General features: G+C 55.6%; 1 protein-coding gene across 1 annotated transcript in view; it reads left to right on the top strand.

Annotated features, from left to right (window-relative positions):
• Positions 1–19,235, top strand: part of KLHL29 (kelch like family member 29) — a 257,496-nt gene that overhangs the window by 76,706 nt on the left and 161,555 nt on the right. Inside the window, exon 2 of the mRNA XM_056123615.1 lies at positions 6,705–6,815. The gene's annotated coding sequence lies outside the window, so the exon portion shown is untranslated. The remainder of the gene's footprint in view (positions 1–6,704; positions 6,816–19,235) is intronic.

Raw genomic sequence — 19,235 nt, 5'->3', positions numbered from 1 at the left:
TTCTATTTTCAGTGCCTGGGCTCTTTCTGTATTGGCCAAGAAAAGCAGAGAACTTACAGAAATTCCTGGTAATGACTGCTCTCTGCCCGGGTACAGAGCAACATGCCTGTCTGTGGTTTATTTTTAAATGGAGAATTCATCGTATCTGAGCACGAACAACTATAATCTCCCAAGGCCTCTCTTTGAGCGTCTCCCCCCAACTTAGCCCCCAGAGCAGAGGAACAGTGTTAGATACATTCTAACAAAGTAGCCTTTTTCTGGAGGGAGGCAGTCGTGTCTCACAGCCTCACTGGGGCCACTGGTCCGCCGCTGGCCTGTCTGTGGGTGTTCCAGGCAGGTGTGAGGAACTTAGACACAGATGAGCCCCGAGACCCACATGGATTGGTAGGGGAGGTGGGGGCTTTGCAGGGAAGAGGCTGGGAGATCCCCCGCCACCCACTGATGCTTGGCAGGTCCTGGGGAAGAGAGTGCTGTGAGCCCCGGCCGCAAGGGGCAGAGAGAAGCTCTCGGCCTGCACATTAGGGCCGGGTGTACCCACCCTGCTCTCAGGGGATGGAGGGGGCTTGAGTGCCAGTAACGAGGGAGGGAGGCGTCTGCCGCCCGCCCAGAGCACTGGGCCAATGAAGAGCATCAACACAAAAAGCCTAAATGTGTGGGTCTGAAGGAGAAACAGCATCTGGGAAGGAATTACGGCAATTTGAGAGGAGGATGCGAGGCGGTGTCTGAGTGGCATCTGGGAGCCGAGTCGGAGCCGCCGCTGGTTTGTATTCCGACTACAAAACGGCGCTGCCCTCTTGCAGATGCTGAGAGGCGAGTGGCCGGAACGAGCTGGGTCTGGTGCTTCCCCCCACCCCTTCCTTGAGGGATACTGATGCTCCATCCACACCACGGTCTCCTACCCCAGCTCCCGAGATAGATGCAAGAAAGGGGCCTGGCGGCTCTGTGCCCCAAATGGACTCATCTGTTTGCACTAACTTGGAATGCAGCACTGAGCAGGGGGGCTAGCCGGGCTGTGTTCATGTCCCCCCTGAGTGTTTTCCTTGGTGGCAAGAAAACACTCCGGGCCATGGCACAGGGCCTTTAATTTCTATCTTTCCCTTCCCCGCCACCCTTCCCAGAATATCCCCATCAGAGCTTCTATCCAGGCCCTGTTGTAGCATTCCAGTGGGTCCAAGCAGGCAGAGGGCACCCCACTTCTATTGTTTTAATTATTGAATCACCATGAGACAGGCCATTAGGTTTCAGACATACAGTATTCCACCCCCATCCCTCCACCAGTGTACATTTCCCAGCGCCATTTCCCCCCAGTTTCCCTCCTACCACCCAGAGGGCACCCCACATGTCATGTTGCTCATTCTTGCTGACGTCGGCCAAAGCAAGAGGGTCCAAGAGCTGGGGGGATCATGCAGCCTTCTTTTGGAGACCCAGGTGCCCTTATCTTACACAGTGTCCAGCAATTTGCTTTAAAAGCGTCTCATGCCGCCAAACACAGAGGGAGCCAGGGGGTCAGCGGGGAGGGAAGGTGTGCAGACATGGTGAAGAATTTTCAGGGGCTCAGGGAGAGGGAGGTGGCAGTTATCCAGGAGGGGACAGTAGAAGGGGTACGTGCAATGGAGGCTGGACACCCCCTGGATGTTGCGAAGTCCCAGGCTTGCCCAGCTTCTCTGCAGAGTTTGGGGCTGGGGGGATGCAGGGGCCAGTTTGGGACACCCACCTCCACTTCTCCTGCGCTGTGGGTAGCAGAGAGATGCACTCCGAGGTGAGTGAGCGCAGGCTGCAGGGAGAGGAGAGAGGAGGAAGTGGGTTTGAAGCCAGGCAGAGGTGACAGGGCCTGGCCCTGAGAGATGGATCTAGAAAGTTCACATTTCAAAGAACGTCACAATCAGGCTGCAGCAATAGCGCAGAAGGTAGGGCGTTTACCTTGCACGCAGCCGACCCAGGTTCAATTTCCAGTATCCCTTGTGGTCCCTTGAGCACCGCCAGGAGTAATTTCTGAGTGCAGAGCCAGGAGTAACCCCTGTGCATTGCCAGGTTTGACCCCCCACCCCCCGCGAAAATAAAAGAACATCATCAATCAATGAATGGTGCACGCGTGTCTCGGATGGGTGTTTGGGAGGGGAGTGTGGATGGAGCGGTAGGGACAGTCAAATTGGTTGCTAGCATTGACTGGACCCAGGTACCCAAAAACTCCTCAGTTGTTGCCATGGTTTATGACCCGCCCCAGCTCAACCCTGCCCGACAGAATCTTACTCCTTAGAATTGAATTTCTTGTTAGAGAGAATTTAAATTAATTTTTTTTCCTCTTGGGGAATATGCGGTAATAAAAAGGTGGGCGCACGCAGCATGGATGGCATCCCAGGGAGCTGGCAGAGTGCTGGCAGAGGGCCGTGCTAGGGGAGTTGCAGGTGGGGTCTGTGCCGGGTGAGGGCTCTGGGGAACCTGTCCGTCCCCCAGGCATCTGGGTGTGGGCCGGAAGTGGGTGTTGGGGTACGGGACGCAGCCAGGTGGGACGAAGAAGAAGCATGCGCTGAGCTCAGTAATTGCAGCCGGGAAGGACGTCGGCGACTCCTTTGCTTTGTCTCCAGATGGGGCCTGAAGCCTCACCACATCCCCAACCTCACAGCTTCATGGGCTCAGGGGCTCAGAATGAGTGGGAGGGATGGGACACCCCAAAGCTGACCTTGCTGGGTGACTTTCTGCAATTCTTTTTGTTTTCCGTAAGTCTTGGTTTCTTTTCCTATTTTTCAGTTTTATTTTATTATAGTTTTAAATTGAGTCACAGTGATATCCATAGATACAAAGCTGTTCATAATTGGATTGCAGTCATACAACGTTCCAACACCCGTCCCTTCATCAGGGTACATTTCCCACCACCACTGTCCCCTGTTTCTCTCTCACCCCCCCCCTACCCCTTGCCCTTCTGCACTTTTCTCCTCTCTCTCTCTCTCTCTTGCTCTCTTTCTCTCCCTCTCTATTTCTCTCCCTCTCTCCTTCTCTCTCCCTCTTCCTTTCTCTCTCTCTCTCTCTCTCTCTCTCTCTCTCTCTCTCTCTCTCTCTCTCTCTCTCTCTCTCTCTCCCCTTTTAAGTCTCCATTTCTTGATCTATTCCAACAGCACCAGGTACCAGCAGTGCTCTGCTGTGTTAAAAACACCATCCCTGAGAAACTGAAGTTTTGCAGCCTTTGAGCCCCACATGGTAGCCCCTTGACCTCCGAAGGCTGTGTCTCTCCTTGAAGGACACATGCCATGTGAGGCTCCCCTTGTGCAGAGGATATGCCTAGTGGGTCTGGTCTGTGGCCAGTTATGCCCCTTTGTGGGATGAGGAGGCAGCTGAACAAGGCCATGTGGGCACTCACGGCTTCCTGCCTCTTCCCTCCGTCCTCCCTCCCTGTAAAGGCACAGCTGTCCGGGTCCTTCAGACCCTCAGCTGCCTGGACCCTGAGGAATTGTCCCCTGAGTGTGGTTATTTCAGGGCTGGCAACGAGGCCTTCAGGCTTTGCTTGGTGGGTCTCCTGCATGGCCTGGGGTTTTTCCCTCCTGACAAGAGAATGTGAAGGAGGTCTCCCTGTGGGGTGCACGAGAGCAGATATGCAGGCCCCAACCTGGGGAGCATGGATGGGTGTGAGAGCTCGTTGCTCCTCTCTTAAAGCAGTTTCGCTGCCACATGGTGATTTTTTTTTCTGGAGGGAGGAGCGTGTTTGGATCATACCCAGCAGTGCTTGGGGGCTACTCCTAGCTCTGTGCTTGGGGGTTCCTCCCTGCAGTGCTCAGGGAATCACGTGGTGCTTGGGATGCAATTGGGGGTTTTGGCCTCTTGCCAGGGAAGCATATTAACCCCAGTCCTATCTCTCTGCCACTCCCCAAATGGTTATCTCTTATGAGAATCAAAAATAATAACAATCCTGAGGCCCTTGTTTACCATTCTCATGACTCTCGGTTTGCTTCACAACAGGGATCCGCTTTATTTATCAACACTGAGTGTCAGTGAACGCCCACTGTTTCTTTGAGGTTCATTTTGAAGTTTTCCATTCAGGGAAGCTGCTCCCCCAAACAGCCCCTGTTCTGGCTCTTCCTTTGGTTTCCTCTTGCACCCCCTCTTTCCTGCTGCTCTTACTGTGACTGTGATAGGGCCAAAGCAATCGCACAGAGGGTAGGACACTTGCCTTGCACACGGCTGATGTGGATGCAATCCCTGGCATCCCATACAGTCTCCTGAGCACGGAGTCAAGAGTAAGCCCTGAGCATCGCCAGGTTGTGATAAACTATTGTTGTGATGTCCAACCCACACATGCTTGGTTGTGGTGGTGGTACATTGGCCACAGAGCTTGTGCCCTTCAATTGTGTTGCTCACACCCCAGGAGTCCCCCTTGCATAGTGGCCTGCTCCCCATCAGGGAAGCTCTCCATGTCCCCAGGCAGCCCTGGAGCCTCTTCCCCAGGACTGTGATGGAGTTCATCCTTCCTGTGTTTTGTGAAACCGAGTGAAAGTCCCTCATCCTTCTCCTCTTTAGTTTCATTTTCCCTAAACTTGGAAGCTGCTCATTGAGGTTGACATGGGTGGATGCGAGAGGGTCCCTTAGACCAAAGTTCTGAACCATCACATTCAAGGGAGTCTTTGCCTTTCATGGGGAGAAGGAAAACCTCCCCTCCAGACTCCCAGCAGTGTCCTGGGTTTGAATTCATTTCCCCCCAGCCAGGAACTCTGCAAACTTAAGGCTCTATCATGTTCCCTGGGGAACAAACTCACGGTCACGGTCCTCCCATTGTTCATCAATTTGCTCGAGCGGGCCCAGTAACGCCTCCATTGGAGACTTTGTTGTTACTGTGTTTGGCATATCAAATACATCACAGGTAGCTTGCCAGGCTCTGCCGTGCGGGCGAGATACTCTCAGTAGCTTGCCGGGCTCTCCAAGAGGGGCGGAGGAATCGAACTCGGGTTGGCCATGTTGGCTGCGTGCAAGGCAAACGCCCTACTGCTGTGCTATCGCCGTTTGCCTTGCACGCAGCCAACATGGGGAACAAACTAATTCCTTGAAATCTGTCACTCATTCTTCCTTTTAAAATCACATGGAATGCCTTGAATCTCTGCAGAGCCAAGGGCACTGAGGTGCATGGGCAAAGCCTGGTGCCTTTCTAGGAAGGAAAGAGAATGAATCCAAGTTCGATGAGCACAGCCCAGTGAGAGTTTCTGGGAACATGAGTCCAGCAGTAAGATAAAATCTGGTATCTGGGTGTCTGGGATTTGAAGGCCGGGAGGAGAGGATGGTGAGAAGAAAGAAGAGCAAGACCAAGAAAGAAAATCCCAGAGGCAGGAAACCAATTCAGATGCAAGCTGAGAATGGTTCCTTCTAGGGAGGAATTTCTGACTTAGGGCCTGCAAGGATGTCAGGAGAAGGTGCTATTTTGCCTGAGACTCTGAGCGAGGCAAGTTCTAGAACGAGAGCAGTGCCTGACCTAGAGTGGGCTTCAGTAAATACTTGTTGAATGAAGGAAGGAAGGAAGGAGCGAGTTAATGAATGAGCAAGTGAGTGAATGAATGAGTGGAATGAATGAGCAAATGAATAAATGGGGTTCTCAAGGACCTAACGATGGTCTGATTACTGCCCCCCCACAAACCTCTCTCCTCACCAAGCTTTCCCAGAAATAGGTCCATCGTAAATTCTCACCAGCACTGTCAATACTTTGTGGCAAAGGGGATCGATTGATCCCTGTGCTTTCCATGGTTGTGTGGTGGAGGAACTGCACTCCTGATTCTGGCTCCGTGTCAGGATTAAATGGGGACCTTGGCTTATTTCATTTCCCTGCAGGGGTTATTTCTTGATCATAAAGGGAACACTCTGTCCTTGGGAGAAATATTATTTTTGCCACCTTCAGCTTCGAAGTGGCTGTTTGATCAGACTCGCGCGAAGCTGTCACTGCAGCCCAGAAAGGTCGGCTGGAGAAGGACCCTGGTGGCGATGTCGCGAGTGCCGTAGGAAGGTGGAATTTGTTTACAATAACTTATTTACCTGTCCAAATGCTTCCCGTCGCGTTCCAGCTGGCCCTGCTCCCCAGGATTGGCGAGTGCTAAGAGGAAAAAAGGAAAATCAATGGATAATGCTATATGCCATTTAGAAAAAGATATTGATTCCCCGGGAATGATGGTGTGTTTTGAGTGGGCTGTGCTGCTTTCTTCGTGAAGATGGAGCTCATGGGCATTGCATTGGCAAGAGGATCCCAGGAAGCACCCTGTGGCCCCACCCAGTCTAGAAACCCTCCGTCTACTGGATTTTTTTTTTTTCAGTTTTCTCCAGGGAACTCATCTTGCCCATTGTCTGAAAGAAATCATGATTTGTGTCTGGAGTTCTAGATTTGACTCCTTTCCTTGGCGCTCTATCAAAAACGCTTCCATTTCCCTCATCTCGTCTGGGTGGGGTGGAAGTTCCTTCCTGATTTCCTCCCTCAAAGCACCCAAGAAATGAAGGCTCTTCGTGTTAGACGTGGGCGGCGTATCACGTTTCCGCCCCATGGGTTTCTCTGCTCACTGCCGGGCAGCTTTGTCTCTGGGTGGGGGCATGGCAGAATTGGAAGCCACTGTGTGTGACATCTCAGACAAAGACAAGTGTCCACGAAAGGACTCAGGAGTATCTAAGACACGGGGATTCTCTGAGCTGCATTCGCACTAGATAACTCCTTTTCCCCCCTCCCTCTCCTCTTCTCTCTCTAGACGGCCCGGCCTCCGGGTAATGCTCATGCCGCTGCAATAAGTGTTGGTGGTCATCGAGGGCTTTGCATCCTGGGGACGAATCCCGAGCTTGCCAGAGACGGACGGCGCAAGGTAGGCAGGGAAGAGTGGCGGAAATGGGTAGAATGCTGCACCCTGCTGACCCCTCTGGGAATCAGGGGGATTGATCCTGTTGCACCGCAGCTTTCTTAAGGGGGTGCTTAAAGCTCTCTGGGCGAGCTTCTCCCAGGCCCTGTTGAGATTGTCCTTCACACACACACACACACACACACACACACACACACACACACACACACATATCAGCTTTCCCAGGAGGTGGTCTGGGGGCCATCAGCAGCTCAGTCACCTTTAAGCTCCTCCAGAAAAAAAAATGACAATTCTTGGACCTGAGAGATGGTGCAAAGGGCCTGAGCACATGCCTTGCATACAAAAACCCGAGTCTGATTCCTGGATTGGCATGACCCTCCCCACCTCCCACCAGCTCTGCCAGGCATAGCCCGGGTGTCCCCATCAATGCCCAAGCAGGATCTTATCACCAAGTCTCAGCACGGAACCATCTGGCCAGGTCAGCTTATAAGTGTCACCAGGAATGGCCCTTGTGTCTCCCAGAGCTTGCTTGGGAATCATCCTCCCACCCTCCGCCCCCCCCCCCCCCAATACAACTACAAAGTATTCTTTTGTGTCTATCTTTTTTTTCCTTATTGAAATGGTATGGTGAATACCTTTCCAACAATGCTTGTTTATCAGAATATGTGTGAAGGTGGCACCTAAAATGATCTCGGCAAAAACATCTTTGCTTGGCTGCTTGGATTATTTCCTTGGTTTATGCTTACAGAGGTCTGGCCTCACATTCTTAGAGTTCTTCCACCTGGGTTAAGGGACCAGGCGGCCAGAAAAGAGGTCGGGCAATGTAGACTACATAGGGGCAGGAATCTGAAGGAAACAGGGAAACAGTTGATATGTTTGTGCTGACACTCGCCAGCAGGCCAGGACGGAGACTGCAGAAACAGGCTGGAGTTGTCACCCCTACATCCTATTTCCTGTGGCCACAGAGCCAGAGCCTGGGCCTGGGGTGAAGATGGGATAGAGGGAGTCAGACAGTGTCTGGGAGGTACTTGAGCATTTAGGGTTCCCAGTCTGTCACTATGGGGCTTTGCAGTGATCCTGGATTCTCTCTGTCTCTCTCTGTCTCTCTCTGTTTCTGTCTCTGTTTCTCTCTGTCTCTCTTTGTATCTCTCTGTGTTTGCCTGTCTCTCTCTCTCTCTCTCTCTCTCTCTCTCTCTCTGCGGAGCCCATAGACTCCCAGCTGTTCTCAGCCTCTGGGTGTCAACATTGGCTTGCACAGAGACAGACATGAGCATTCTGGGGTTATAGGTTATAGGTTATAGTTTATGGGTGACCGTCTCTGTCAGCAGGAAGCAAGGGGAGCTCCAGGCTGGGTGTGGACCAACATCTGGAACTATGCATGTGGCCATGTCCCCCCACCCAATGGGGGACTCCCAACCAGAGCTCTGTTGGCTGCTGGCATGCTCCTTCTGTGGCCAGGAGGGTCGTTCCCTGGGGACTGGCTGGACATGGCTATGTGTAGCCCTCCTAGGACGGCTGCGGTGAAGAAATCCAAAGACACAAGGGGTCCCACCTTCGGCAGGAGACCACAGGTCCAAGGGGACACACGAGACTTCACCACCCACACTCACCACAGAAAATTCTACATCCTTCCAGATGCCTGACAACTGAGGTGCCGAGCCCACGTGTCTCCAGCCTCTTCCTGGAGGCTGCCACCTCGGGTGGCCCTGGTAGCTATGTGACAGATGAGCTCAGGAGGGCTGGTTGTGTGGGTGCTAGTGATATCCTGCGGGCCCTTCCAGAGAACCCAACAACGGAGCCTCAGCCTGAGAACCCCCCCCCACGAGTCCTGAGGTTCCCCCCACTCCTCCAGCGGGTTCTCTGGGAGAGACTTCTAGGTGATCATAACTGGGGACAGAGCGGGCCCCATCCTGAGGCTGGGCTTCAACGGCACCCCAGCAGAGAGCTCCTTCCCAGGGATAGGCCTCCCCCTCCTGGAGCAGAGCCGGAAGCTGGGGCGTCCCCCCTCATCAGGAAAATGTGGCAGGGCTAGGAGAGGGTGGGGCACTCAGAAATGTGTCCCACAGTCACCCCAACCCCAGGGGAGGCTGGTCTGCAGCCTGTAGGGAGGAGGCGCCAAGCTGGCATAGGCCGCCGGATGCGAGGGCCAGTCTGGAGAGTGAGGTTAAGGGTCGTGGCAGGAGGGAGCGGTCACTCTGGGCTGGAGTCTGGGCTCACGTCTGAGCCTCAGTCACCTCCCTGTGTGGGCTCTGAGCATCACCCACATCGGGTGAGGGCATGGTGCCTCAGGGGGTTTCCCCTCTCTCATTCACCCATCCTGGGCTCCGGGTCCATGCTCAGAGCTTGGCTGTTCAACCAAATATCGATCCCCCCACAACCCACCCACACCCCGCCCCCCGTACCTGCAGCCTGAGCCCAGAGGAGCCGTGAAGGGGAAGGGGGGGTGGGGTTGCGGTCTGGTGACCACCCTCACCCAGCCCAGTTCTGAGCGGATTCCTGTTTATTGGCAGCTCACCCCTTCTCTTGGGGTTATGAATTATTTACCCAATAATGACTTCATTGTCCAGGATGGAAGCCCTAATTCTCTCCCGAAGGCGCGGCGCTAATTGGGGTGAAGCCCCTCCCCCTGTGGCCGCTCCCCTGAGTGAGCATCCCTCCTGGGACAGAGCCTGACAGCGCTGGGGTCCATGGTGGCCCTGCCCCTTTTAATAAGGGAAGATGCGGGCAGGAGGAGCTGGGGGCCTGGTGGGGGGGTGGGGTGCCTCGGGGTCTCGGATGTGGCAGGCGCACAGCCGGGCCTCTGGACGTAGGCGCAGCAGGGAGTGATGGGGGGCCACATAGACTCCCGTCGGCTGTAACTGCCCAGTCACTGGCTGCCCGTCGGCTGTGGCTGCAAAGGCTCCAGGGCCCTCTGCTGTCGTCCATGGAGAAGTAGGATGTAGCCCTCGGTCCTGTGTGGAAGATGGCAGCTCCTGGGATGGGGACAGAGAAGTCCCCGGAGCGACTGCCTCTGGAGACAGGAGGGACTATCCCTGTTCGTCTGGTCCTACCCGACGACCCATCCTATTCAGCAGTGTGACCCCCATATGGGGTTGTGATCCACTGCTTGAAAGGCTAGTTCTGATGCTGCTTTCTTTCAGCATTTCCCAAATGTATGACGAAAGGAATGAAAGGGAAGAGATGAATGAATGAACACATGCTGTAACATCACTCTGAAGGGGCCGCACCCCTTTCTGCAACATGGCTGAACTCTGCAGCCAGCACTTGGAGACCCCGAGTCCAGTGAGGTTCGGGGGGAGTTGTGACCTGAGCAGCCAAGGGGTTCCCAGGACAAGTGGCCTGGCAGGACAGAGGCAGGAGGGGTCCCCTCACAGAGCACCTGAACCTTGGACAGTCGCTCAGGACCATTTCCTGTCCTCGCTGATGAACTCATGTAACCGTTTGCCTGTCATCTGAGGCAGGCGTCGCTGTACCCCCCCCCCCCCCCGTTTTGCAGATGAAGAAGCAGGCCAGGGCAAGTGTGCTGTGTGCGGGAACCCAAAGCTGGCCAGGGGCTGAGGACCTGCAGTCTGGTCTTCTCATCTGTGCTCTTGACCATCACACTTGGCTGGGGCTTCTTAAACTTCTTCCATATGAGGGATTTTTGCCCGAAAAAATGTAACATGGTTCAACTCTGCCAGAAATACGTCAGATTAATTTACACACAAGATTGATTTTTTTTTCTTTTTTGGTTTTGGGCCATACCTGGTGGTGTCAAGGAACCAATCCTGGCAGTGCTCAGGGGACCACACGTCGTGCTGGGAATCAAGCCGGGATTGGCCGGGTACAAAGCAAGCAGCGTAATCCCTGCACTGTCTTTTCTCTTTGGCCCCTCACCCATGTTCAATTTTGGTTTTGTTTGGTTTTGTTTTTCATTTGGGTGCTACACCTGCTGGTGGTGCTCAGGGCTTAATTCTGGTTCAGTGCTCGGGATCATTCCTGGCAGTTCCTAGTACACCGTGTGCCGTGCTTAGAATTGACCTGGATCGGTCACGTGCATGACAAGTGCCTTTTCCTTGGTTCTCTCTCTGCAGCCCACACATGGTAGATTTTAAATTAATTTTCGATCACTGTGCACTCAGAAACCTTTTCCTGTTGCCAAATTTCTCACAGCCCTCCTAGTCAGCAATGTGACCCCCATATGTGATCCACCGTTTGAGAAGCCAGTTACGATGCAGCTTTCTTTCAACGTTTCCCAAATGAATGACGAAAGGAATGAAAGGGAAGAGATGAATGAATGCATGCTGGAAAATCCCTCTGAAGGGGCCACACCCCTTTCTGCGGCATGGCTGTGCACTGCAGCCAGCACTTGGAGACCCCAAGTCCAGTGGGGTTCAGGGAGTTGTGACCTGGGCGGCTGGGGTGCCCAGGACAAGTGGCCTTGCAGGGCAGAGGCAAAGGCAGGGGGTCCCCTCACAGAGAGCAGCTCTGACGGGTGATTCAGGCTCAATGAGGTGCATCGGAGTGAAACACACTCTCAGCCCAGAAACACTCCAGGGCCTGCTTCATGCCAGGCTCCAGACTGGGACCCCAGAGTAGTGACTCAGCCCCTGCCTGACGTCAGGGCCTGCCAGCTGCTCCCAGGGTGGGCCAAGAAACAGCCAAGTGGCAGGAGGGTGTGTGTGGTGGCTGAGCCAAGAAGGGGAGGGGCCGGGGCAGCCCAGAGCACAGTCTGAGGCAGCTCCCATGTTGGGGTACCTCATCTGCTCAGCTCTGCTGAATCTGCACAGCGGCATCCTGAGACCACGGCCGGCCAGCCATCCTTCACCCCAGGGGCGCCAGAGGGGTGCCAGGGAGGGTCCATGTTGGAACCTGCTAGGAGAGAGAAGTCCCAAGGGGCAGGTGGGCTGTGAGCACTTGAGGGGGCGGAGGGGTATTGTTTCAGGGAGGGGAGGCCAGAAGTGGGGTGTCAGCCTGCAGGGCTCCAGATGCTTATGAAGGCCAGGCATGTGCACACCTGTGTGTGTCTGTCTGTCTGTCCGCCCGCCTGTCTATCTGTCCATCTGTCTGTCCATCTCTTTCTATATGTCCATCTGTCTGTCTGTCCATCTGTCTGTCTGCCTATCTGTCCCTCTTTCTGTCCGTCCGTCCATCCATCTGTCTGTCCGTTCGTCTGTCTGTCCGTCCATTCGTCTGTCTGTCCATCTCTTTCTGTCTGTCTGACCATCTGTCTGTCCATCCATCCATCTGTCTGCCCATCCCTCTGTCTGTCTGCCCGTTTGTCCGTCTGCCCGTCCCTCTGTCTCTCTGTCCATCCGTCTGTCTGTCTGTCTGTCTGTCCGTCTATCTGTCTGCCCATCGTTCTGTCTGTCTGTCCATCCGTCCATCTGTCCATCCGTCTGTCTGTCTGTCCGTCCGTCTATCCGTCTGTGTGTCCATCTCTTTTTGTCTGTCTACCTCTGTCTTTCTGTCCATCTCTCTCTCTGGGAAGCCGAGTCATCTTCATTTAGCCCAACTCGCCAAGGCAGTCGGGCGGCCCCGGGTGCCCCTGCGCCAGTGCCAGGGCTCGCCGAGGTGCATCTGAGGAAGCCTTGAGCCGGTGCTAAATAAATAATCGCACTGTTTATTCTGGGACGGAGCGGGGACTGTCTCCTCCCCGTGCTAACGGGAGGCTCCCAGGCTGACTGCCGGACGAACGGACGACGGGGACTGCAGTGGGCACACCTCGGTGGGTGCTGATCTCGGGGACCCCCACCGCGCCTTCCCGTTCTCGGCACCTGCCTGCGCTCCTGCCGCCGAGGACGTGGGGGCCAGGTTAATTGCTGCCTCCCGCGCTGTTACTAGGTTACTTTTAAAAAGCAGAAATAGGCTCTTTGTGATTTTTGTTGTCGCTCCCTTACAAACCGGAGGCTTTTATCTAAACGGGTTGCTACAAATCAAAAGAAGGGCCCGAGCGGGTTGCTAGGCTGCGTCTGTCTCGCTCAGGCGGCTCCGGAGCTGTGAACGCCGCTGCTGTGTCCCCCCTCGGGCGGGTGGGCAGCAGCTCACTTACAGGGAGAGGAAGACTGTGGCTGCGGCCGTGATTGATGCGCCTCCACGCAGCCAGGAGGCGGGGACGGGGGGCGGTGGGGGGCGGCCTACAGTCCGCGTGGGCTCTCTGTTCCCAGCGCGGTCGGCACAGGACAGGGTCATCTGCTCACAGTGGGGGGCGTCAGGAAGGACAACTGAGACAGGACCCTTGCGGTTTCTTCCTGGGAGGAGAGGGGGCCGCACGGTGGCCCTAGGTTGGTCCCTCAATGCCAGACAGACAGACAGACAGACAGACAGACCTTCCCAGCTGTCAGCTCCACTCTTGACACAGAGTGAGGGAGTTAGGGAAGGGGGGCGTCTGGATAAGATGCCGGAGACTAGGATCCCCATCCTACTCTGGTGTGATGGGCTGTGGGACCTCGGGAAAGGCACTGGCCGTCTCTGAACTTCTCTCTGCTCCTGGGTATGATAAGTTGCGATGCCAATCTGTCTGTCTCCCTCCATCCAGGGGCCCCTCAGGAGCAAACACGGAGTACCTGCGTGAGGTCCTGAGAGGATAAAAGATCGTGCCCCTGCCTTGGTGTGTTCAGCAGAGGGGATAGGGAGTGATCATCAGATCTCCTCAGAACACCTCTGGGGTTTTGGGTGCGTGGGGATGGGTCTGTGCATCAGGAGGGAGAGAGTGTGGCACTCGGCGACCGAAGGTCCCGGGCTCTTTCCACATCACCCCACACTAGGATCTCCGGTGGCATTCAGGCTCTGGGTCCTTCTGCCTTGGATATGCCCAGCCGTCCTCCGTGGGACTTTACTCAAGGGGTAGCATGTTCCCTGTGCACGCACATGCCTGCACATGCCCACACATACACACGCAAAGTCGCGTTTCCATATTTAAGTCACCTCTGCTTGGCAACCAGAGCCTTGGGCCCGACTACCAAGTGAGCTCCCATGTATACTCTCACCCCCTGGCCACCGGGGAAGTGTGGGTGGGCACTGACCTCCTGAGCCCCTGGCCGCAGTGTCTCCCCATGCTGGAAGCAAGCCTGGCCGCGAGCAGGTGCTCCAGAGATCCGGTGGTCGAGCAGTTAAGCTTCCAGAACCTCTTGGAAGGCTCCTTCTTGCTGCCTCTGCCCGTGTCTGATAGGAGCGTGTGGCTTGCTCGCCTCCCCACTGGCCTGCCGGCTGCTTTGAGGACAGGGCCTTTGTCTGTTCCCTCTGTGCCCTGGCCCGGAAACGGTGTATGCGCTGTGTGGCTGCCAGAACGAACGTGCTCAAAGAAATGATGAATGGGTGAACGAGGCATCGCCACCCAGCCTCCCTCCTACAGCCCTGGTGCTGCTGACACCATCCGTCATGTTGCTTAACAGAGAGAAAGGAATTGGGATTAGAAGACAGAAACCCCGAAGGTCTGTCTCGGCACCAGGGACTCTACGAGATCATCCGTAGGGGAAAGAAACGCACAAACGCGGAAGCTGAATGTCTCGCTGGCTTCCTGAGTAGAGACGGGCGGGCACGGTGGGCCGGCGGGGCCCAGAGGTGTGAATTAGAACGAGGCTCCCCTCCCCTGAGCTCTCACCGCACAGAGCCGAGCTCGCAGAGTGCAGATGGGGTGTCAGTCCCCAGCGCCCTCCCCCCTGAGCTGGGCATAGACCCACGGTCTCCCCTGTTAGGCCTGGCTCTTGGGGCTAGGCCACATAAATATGGGTAAAGGCCACTTGGAAAGTCAATCTTGGCGATGGAAATAAACGCTGAGGTTTGTAGAGAAGCTATTTTGGACTCAGGTGGCAGGGGCGAGGCAGTGCAGTTTGGGGGAGTTGCTGGGAACCTGCCCTGTTCCAGAGGTGGAAGCCCCGTCTGTGTGTGTGTGTGTGTGTGTGTGTGTGTGTGTGTGTGAAGATCCGAAGCAATTTTGCATCCAGAATTAGGGAAGGAGCCCCCCCACCCCATCCCTGCCGGGTAGCTGCTCTGAACCAGAGAAACTGTTGGGTGCAGGACCTGCTCTGACTGACCCAGGAGGGCACAGTAGGTGGCTCTGATGCCATCATGGACACAGAGATGCTCTGGGGACCCTCCATTCTCTGCATTACCCCTGACCCACCTGGAACCCCCAGAGGCTGAGAACAGGCCTGTCCCTCCTTGGAGCGGCTCTGGACAGAACTAGCTGCAGTCCCTGGGGATGCCCCCAGCCCTGGGTGGGGAGGGGTCTCCTGGGAGCTGAGCGGGGCCTGTGCTCAGTCCGGAGATGGGGGTGGGTGGCGGGTCTCTCTGTTTGATTGGTCTGCACCCAGGAGGGAAGAGGACTGAAGCAGGCAGGGAGTCTGGGAGGCTTTTGGAGACAGGGTTGGGGGTGATCGGCCAACAGGCATGGCGCTGTTTCCAACCTGGGCTGCTGGGGACCAATGTGTGGCTCCTTCTGCCTCTCACATAGCCCCAGCCCATGCTCAGGGTGCAGCTGTCCCTCGTCTCATGTAGCAGCTCAGCCTGAGACCCAATTTTGCTATGTGCACGGTCAGGCAGGCCCTGGGGTCCACTTGCACTGGGGCCTTGCCTGACTGTGGACAGATGGGCAGAAGCTAACTCATACTTGGCAGGGAAACGGCGCCAGGAGTTTTGGTCCTGGCCGTCCTGGGAGCCAGCTTGTGACAGAGAGCCTGCCGTGTCCCGGGCTGTCACAGTGAGAAGGCCACCCTCCGGGAGACCCCGGTGTCACCTGTCATCTGCCGTCCCAGCCCATGGTGAGGGCGTGGGAGGCTGCGTGGTCAGTGGTAGAGGAGAAACCCTCTCCTGCGCTCAGCCCTGCAGAGGGCTGGGCCCCCGACACTCCAGCTGCATGCGCCCTAAACTCTCCAGGGAAGGAAATTCCATCAGCGCCCAAGTCCTACAGGCTTTCCTGCTATCTGACCTAAATCTCCCTCAGTTGCAATTTAAGCCCATTTTCCCCTTGTTTTGTTTTGAGTGGAAACGGAGAACAGCGAGTTCCCAGCTGCCTCCCTGAGCAGGATGAGTCAGAGGCCCTCGTACCTCCTGCCGCACAGAAGCTTCCAGAAACCCACTGAGTCCCTCTGCTCCTGCTGGAGTGCGGTGTTTGCACCAGTTTGCACAAGCCAGGCCCTGTGCTGGGGACACCCGGGGGGGGCGGGGCTTTCAGGTGGGTGGGCATCTCCTGAGCAGGTGCTGGGGTGAAGGGGATCGACACCCCACGGGCAGAGTACAGAGGTGGGGTCTGGCTGGGGAGCTGAGGCAGCTTCCTGCAGGAAGGAGGAAAGTGGGCTGGGGAAATTGATGTGCATCCCCCTACCGCTCTGTCTGGGATGATTCCCTGATGCCCCTCTTAATTCCAGGGCTTAAGCACATATAGTCAACCAGCTATCCCACCTCCTCGCACCCACATTTTAGTGGGCGAGGAATTGCGGGAAGCAGGGTCAGCCCAGGCCTCTCTGCAGACCCCAGTCGTGTGTCTTGGAGGGTTGGTCCGTTGTTCTCTGCAGCTCCTGAGTCAGGAGCCTCAGCCTGGATTTTGTGCCTTTCTATTTCCGGGCACCAACACCCCCTGACTTGTTTCTGCTAAACATTAGCTGTTTGGTAGGTCTTTGGCAATCTCCGGGAGAGTCAGGGTCATGGTTTTCTGGGTTTTTATTTTTTTCGTAAGTGTTCAATCTGCCTGGAAAGCAGCAGCTTCTGCTTCTAAAGGCAGCGGCACAGAGCGGCTCAGGCAGTGCTCGGGCAGCCGCAGGACAGCCAGAGAATTCTTATTTTTCCTAGGCCGGTGGAACGAAACCTTCCTCCTCTCTCAGATAAACACAGAAACCCAACCCCATTTTTTCCTAAGCAGTTATCTAATACAGAGAGAGCTCGGTCCCTGGACTGGTTGGGTGTTGTGTTGTTTTTTTTTTTCCATTGCTTTGTCAAAAGCCCCTTCAAGCCCTGTGGCTTCAATACAAAGGGACCAGGCGGGGGGAGGAAAGTGCATTGATCGGATTTAAATAATGGAATTGCCCTTAATATCTTCTATAAAAGATGATTGATTCTGACTTGGATTTATGGGAAGTTGGGGCTTATAAAAGTAAACAGCGGGACCGTGGATCAATATTGATGCTTGTTCCTCCCTCCCCCGCCCTGTCCTATTCCCCACTGACCCCCCCTCCCCCCGCCACACACACACATACACACATACATGCGTGGTTCGATGGACAGTCCAACCTAAACCAGCCCACGGCCTCTGGGGGGTCCAGAGGGCAGCAGCAGCAGAGCTGATCTCAGGAGCTAGACTGAGCCCCCACATCCTCATGTGAAAATTGCTCCCGCTTTCCTTTTGTGGCAGTTGTTGTTGCCGTTTTGGATCACACCCGGCGAGGCTCAGGAGTTACTCCTGGCTGTGCACTCAGAAATTACTCCTGGTGCTGCTCCGGGGACTCTATGGAATGCCAGGGATCAAACCCGGGAAGGCCGCCTGCCCAACGCCCTGCCTGCTGTACTCTCATCCTGGCCCCCCTGCCCACTTTTGTCTTCGGCCCTGGAGCCCCTGAGCTTCCTCCTCTGCTCTCTGGATGCCCGGAGCGGTCCTTGCTCCCCAGCAGACCCTGCCACTTTTCCAGGCAGGTGGGGCACACCTCCTCAGGGAGTCCCTAGAGGTGTGGGGAGGTGAGAGGCGGGATGCTGGGTTCTCGCCACCGACTCCTGCTCTGGAGAAGAAGTCGCTGAGGTCTCAGACCGGAAAGGTGGCAGGGCCTCAGTGGTGATGAGGGACGGTGCCCCCAGGGTCCCTTCTCTCAGGCCACCTCACATCCCAAGTGCCCTTCCTGTGACCAGCCAACACTCCAGCTGTGGACCCCTCCCTCCACAGCTGGGGCTCCCAGACTTCTTCCCAGGGCTTCCCCACTCCCCCAGGATGCCCTGAGGTACCATGAGACCTCACACAGCCCCGCCGCTCCCCCCTTTTACCTGAGCCCCCATGGCCAGGATGCCCACCATCTCCCTGGGAAGCATTGCCAGCCCCGGCACCTGCAGACCTCTCTTGCTTTTTCTTCCTTGCATCTCCAGTCCCTCCTTAGCCCCAGCCCACCTGACTGCCCTCTGGGTCGTCCCTCTTTGCTCCCTTCCAGTACATCCTGGATCCCGGCTTCTAGATGTTCCTGCTAGAACACAGATCCCAGCGCCCAGGGTTGTCTCCTGGACTGCATGACAAAGCTCAGACCTCCTCCTTCTCCATCACAAGCCCCCCGCCCCCCAGCCTGCTGGCACCTGCTGTGGCCATGCTCCATCTGTGTTTTCTTCGGTTGGGGACCACACACAGCAGTAGCTCTTCCCTGCTCGGTGGGCCATGTAGTGCCTGGGAGAGATCCTGGTGCCCCACTATGTGACATCCTCCAGCCCTCTGGCCCTCCCACACACCCCCATCCCATGTGCTTCCTGCCTGGCCTGTGTTCCTTCCCACCCAGGACACTATTCCCATCACCTTCCTCCCAAGGTGGATTTCTCTTCTTCAGGCTGAGATGTTTGTCTGTTCGTTTGTTTTTTCTTTTGTGTGCGTGTGTGTGTCACACCCGGTGATGCACAGGGGTTACTCCTGGCTCTGTACTCAGGAATTACCCCTGGTGGTGCTCAGGGGACCATATGAGATGCTGGGAATTGAACTCGGGTCAGCCTCGTGGAAGGCAAACACCCTACCCGCTGTGCTATTGCTCCAGCCCCCCAGGCTGAGATGTTTGAATGCAGGAAAATATGGATCTGAATGGGGTGAGAGGAAGAGGGGGGCTGAGGTCTCACCCACTGGTGCTCAGAACTTACTTCTGGCTCAGAGACCATTACTATAGGGGCTCAGGGGACCATATGGGACACCAGGGTTGAAAGCCAGATTGGATGCATGCATGAAATAAAAGGGTTCTACCGGCTGTATCATCTCACCCCAAATTTAACTTCTAATTCTCTCTCTCTCCCTCTTTCTCTCTCTCTCTCTCTCTCTCTCTCTCTCTCTCTCTCTCTCTCTCTCTCACACACACACACACACACAGGCACACACAGGCACACACATACACACATTTGCACTCTCTCTCTCTCTCACACACACAGGCACACACACACGCACACACATACACACACATGCACTCTCTCTCTCTCACACACACACACACTCTCTCTTTCTCTCTCTCTCTCTCTCTCTCACACACACACACACACACACACACACACACCCATATGTAGATATAAAGATACACAGTAAGGGAGCAACAAAAGACCAAACAATAGAGCTGCAGAGTCATCCCACAGAACTGAGTGTACAGGCGGAGGTGGGGCGGGGGGTGACTAGGAGGGGTCCGGGGGACACTGGTGGAGGGAAGCAGACAATCTGGTGGTGGGTGTGGTGATGGAACATGTAAGCATGACACTGCCAAACAGTATTTAAATCACAGCCCCCCTGTA

This window comes from Sorex fumeus, unplaced genomic scaffold (genome assembly GCF_029834395.1).
Source record: "Sorex fumeus unplaced genomic scaffold, SorFum_2.1 ptg000006l, whole genome shotgun sequence".
Classification (NCBI taxonomy): domain Eukaryota; kingdom Metazoa; phylum Chordata; class Mammalia; order Eulipotyphla; family Soricidae; genus Sorex; species Sorex fumeus.
The sequence above is the reverse complement of the archived record's forward strand: the minus strand, read 5'-3'. Positions and strand labels throughout refer to the sequence as shown.